The sequence below is a fragment of the Schistocerca serialis genome, unplaced genomic scaffold (assembly GCF_023864345.2).
Source record: "Schistocerca serialis cubense isolate TAMUIC-IGC-003099 unplaced genomic scaffold, iqSchSeri2.2 HiC_scaffold_387, whole genome shotgun sequence".
In the NCBI taxonomy this organism is placed as follows: Eukaryota; Metazoa; Arthropoda; class Insecta; order Orthoptera; family Acrididae; genus Schistocerca; species Schistocerca serialis.
In genome coordinates, this window is record NW_026047962.1 from 12,501 (window position 1) to 17,500 (window position 5,000).

Below are 5,000 nucleotides of genomic sequence, written 5' to 3' on the forward strand. Positions count from 1 at the left end.
CCTGGCGTTGCACTCGCAGCCGCAAAAAAACGCTGGGCACATATATGTCTCGGAAGAGTAACGACAGTCCGAGTCTCCTGCGTGGGAAGAGTCTTTCTAGGCCCTGACCCACGGGAAGGGTGTAGCTTCCCCCATCCCGGACATTTGACGTCGTCACACTACCGGTATTGACTAATAGACTGATTGCTGATAATCATTAGCCATACACTGGGGGAAACGGCCGACAGGGGCGGCAACATAGTGGAGCCGCAGTGTCACTAATGTACAGAGATAGAACAGTTTCGACTGGAACTAGAGTAACCGTATACACGGCACTGATTAGTAATAGATGCAGAGCCATCAGAATACAGATAATATATACAACCGTCCCTATACATGCTGAAAGACTCTGCACACAATGAGAACCACACGTCAGCCAGACACTCTTATCACACACTACTCTCTTATCACACACAATATCTAACCACCAGCATGGAAGAACATCCAGTGCATCCTCTCCGCCACATGACACAATCCACACTATCATTACCAGACCGGGAGGTCCACCCAGAAAACACAATATCCCACCCTTCCGACATCCGCACATTGCTCAGCTAAGCCACGAACACCCACACATGTCCTACACAGTGGTGCACCCAACATCACAATACTGCCTCCTGTCACAGCACACAAACAATGGCAGGAATGAAAGACACAGATCTGCCACAACCATGGAATCGGAGCGCCGCCTGTCATGAGCCAAAAGTGCATCCTGACGTGACAAATCGGATAATACCGCAGGCATCCAATTACGATAATCACTATCAACGAACCTGCCGCCCCCCCCCCCCCAATACACCTTTCCCTACAACAATGTGTATCTGAACCTACGCTATATCGTACCTTAACCTAACCTATATCGTACCTTAACCTAACCTATATCGTACCTTAACCTAACCTATATCGTACCTTAACCTAACCTATATCGTACCTTAACCTAACCTATATCGTACCTTAACCTAACCTATATCGTACCTTAACCTAACCTATATCGTACCTTAACCTAACCTATATCGTACCTTAACCTAACCTATATCGTACCTTAACCTAACCTATATCGTGCCTTAACCTAACCTATATCGTGCCTTAACCTAACCTATATCGTGCCTTAACCTAACCTATATCGTGCCTTAACCTAACCTATATCGTGCCTTAACCTAACCTATATCGTGCCTTAACCTAACCTATATCGTGCCTTAACCTAACCTAATTTGTGCCTTAACCTAACCTAATTTGTGCCTTAACCTAACCAAATTTGTGCCTTAACCTAACCTAATTTGTGCCTTAACCTAACCTAATTTGTGCCTTAACCTAACCTAATTTGTGCCTTAACCTAACCTAATTTGTGCCTTAACCTAACCTAATTTGTGCCGTAACCTAACCTAATTTGTGCCGTAACGTAACCCATGTTGTGCCGTAACGTAACCCATGTTGTGCCGTAACGTAACCCATGTTGTGCCGTAACGTAACCCATGTTGTGCCGTAACGTAACCCATGTTGTGCCGTAACGTAACCCATGTTGTGCCGTAACGTAACCCATGTTGTGCCGTAACGTAACCCATGTTGTGCCTTAACCTAACCCATGTTGTGCCTTAACCTAACCCATGTTGTGCCTTAACCTAACCCATGTTGTGCCTTAACCTAACCCATGTTGTGCCTTAACCTAACCCATGTTGTGCCTTAACCTAACCCACGTTGTGCCTTAACCTAACCTACGTTGTGCCTTAACCTAACCCATGTTGTGCCTTAACCTAACCCATGTTGTGCCTTAACCTAACCCATGTTGTGCCTTAACCTAACCCATGTTGTGCCTTAACCTAACCCATGTTGTGCCTTAACCTAACCCATGTTGTGCCTTAACCTAACCCATGTTGTGCCTTAACCTAACCCATGGTGTGCCTTAACCTAACCCATGTTGTGCCTTAACCTAACCCATGTTGTGCCTTAACCTAACCCACGTTGTGCCTTAACCTAACCCACGTTGTGCCTTAACCTAACCCACGTTGTGCCTTAACCTAACCCACGTTGTGCCTTAACCTAACCTACGTTGTGCCTTAACCTAACCCATGTTGTGCCTTAACCTAACCCATGTTGTGCCTTAACCTAACCCATGTTGTGCCTTAACCTAACCCATGTTGTGCCTTAACCTAACCCATGTTGTGCCTTAACCTAACCCATGGTGTGCCTTAACCTAACCCATGGTGTGCCTTAACCTAACCCATGGTGTGCCTTAACCTAACCCATGTTGTGCCTTAACCTAACCCATGTTGTGCCTTAACCTAACCCATGTTGTGCCTTAACCTAACCCATGTTGTGCCTTAACCTAACCCATGTTGTGCCTTAACCTAACCCATGTTGTGCCTTAACCTAACCCATGTTGTGCCTTAACCTAACCCATGTTGTGCCTTAACCTAACCCATGTTGTGCCTTAACCTAACCCATGTTGTGCCTTAACCTAACCCATGTTGTGCCTTAACCTAACCCATGTTGTGCCTTAACCTAACCCATGTTGTGCCTTAACCTAACCCATGTTGTGCCTTAACCTAACCCATGTTGTGCCTTAACCTAACCCATGTTGTGCCTTAACCTAACCCATGTTGTGCCTTAACCTAACCCATGTTGTGCCTTAACCTAACCCATGTTGTGCCTTAACCTAACCCATGTTGTGCCTTAACCTAACCCATGTTGTGCCTTAACCTAACCCATGTTGTGCCTTAACCTAACCCATGTTGTGCCTTAACCTAACCCATGTTGTGCCTTAACCTAACCCATGTTGTGCCTTAACCTAACCCATGTTGTGCCTTAACCTAACCCATGTTGTGCCTTAACCTAACCCATGTTGTGCCTTAACCTAACCCATGTTGTGCCTTAACCTAACCCATGTTGTGCCTTAACCTAACCCATGTTGTGCCTTAACCTAACCCATGTTGTGCCTTAACCTAACCCATGTTGTGCCTTAACCTAACCCATGTTGTGCCTTAACCTAACCCATGTTGTGCCTTAACCTAACCCATGTTGTGCCTTAACCTAACCCATGTTGTGCCTTAACGTAACCCATGTTGTGCCTTAACGTAACCCATGTTGTGCCTTAACCTAACCTATAATGTGCCTTAACCTAACCTAAAGTGCGCCGTAACCTAAACTATATTGCGCCTTAACCTGACGCACGTTGTCGCTGAACCTGCTCTGTAATTGTTATGCAACCCGTTAAAGTAGTGTAGTGTTGCCTAACCGCAACCCTCGCAATATAGTTCGCTACTCGCACTGCCCGGTCCCCTGTGTATCGCGTCATGTTAAACACCTTGCAGGTGTTGCTGACTTTCCACATGCTCCTGCTATACACTGTAGTGTGGATAGCAGCAGGACGTACATGCCCCCCCCCCCTTCCCCCCTGCCTTCGCAAGCTGGTCGGTGAGAAGTTTGCATGTTCAATGCCCTTCGCATGCCGACGTACTCAGCCTACGTTGTGGTACGGCCTGTCACCTGTCCGCCGATGTACGCAAAACCCACAAACTGTACTGCACATTGCTCCGTATGTACTGAATGATACATCGTGGCCCATGTGACCGTATGACGACAGCGCCTAGCAACGGCGGACCATACAGTCCAAATATTGTGCACGCAGCTACGTGTCGTCTCCCTATAAGAGCTGGATTGCAGTGTGGTACGCCATACAGACGTGTGGGAGGAACGGACGCCCTGGATGGCGATCAGCATGAGCAGTCTGTTGATGTAGTGGAGCGTGTATTCGGACGTAGTCGTCTCTTCTCACACACCGTGATAGCATGTTGCACCGCGTTCCACATCTGCGACATGCTGCAGAGGCGGGCTGACAGTCGTTCGCGCAATGGACACCGCATACGTACGGGGTCTACCTTCCACGTGTTCTCTAGGCGTGCACATGTTGTTGCGTCTATGTGGGCAGACGTAGTGTGTTGTGACACCTGACACAGGCATGCAATACTCGTTGCAAATGGCGATGGACGTGTACGTTTGCTGGTGACGTTACGCAAATGAACAACCGGTAACCCGTTGTGGTGCGGTTGTTCTCGCTAGAGGTGAATCAGTGTTGGCGACGATCGGTCGAGCTATTAACCGGTTGTTTCAGGGATACCCACCATGCCCACGAACGTGAAAGGGGACCCACCATGCCCACGAACGTGAAAGGGGATCTGGGTGTGAGGCGATACGCGGCGGTGGCTGGGTGGGACCGTCCCCGGCCGGTGAGGGGGGGCCGCCCGGCGTGCTGGCAGCGCGGTGCGTGGGCGCACGCGCTACAGCCGGCTGGTGGGGGCGGCCGGTGGCAGGCGCGCCGGCCGACGGACGCGGCAGGCGGCGCAGCTGCGCGCCGGCGCCCCCTGCTCGCGGCGCCTTGCGGCCAAAGTAGGTCCTCGCGGGCCCGGTGCGAAGCGCGGTGGCCATCTGCAGTGTGCTGGTCCGATTGAGGACTTTGTGCGCTGAGGATGCGCCGCCGCCCGGCGCTCGGCGCCGCGACGCCGTCTGCTGCTCGGTCGCCCCAGCGGTTCTCGCAGGTGGTTTGTATCGCAGCTGTGCGGACGTGTTGGCGCGTGCGCTGTGCTGGGAGAGTTCGCTTCGGCACCCAAGTAGGGCTTTTGTCCTTCTGTGGCGCTGGCGTTGGAGCTGCCGGTCACCGTAGGTGGCGCGTGTTGTCTCCCGCCGGCAATGCCACGACAGCACGCTCCCGGGCCTCTGTCGGCAGCGGCAAGCTCAGTTGGGAGCACGGGTGGTCGCACCTAAAGCGTCTACTCGCCTAACTCCGGGCGATTGCGCCTCTCTCGAACCCGACCAAGTACTTAGGACGGCGCTGCGCGCCGCCGGGACCTGAGAGGGTTTCGAGGTGTGTTGTGCAGGGGAGCTCAGCCTCCTCCTGTTTGCAGAATAATTGAGCGGACGCTTGCGTGTTCGCGCGGGCCCCCGGGACACACTCCCGGGCGGCCGGC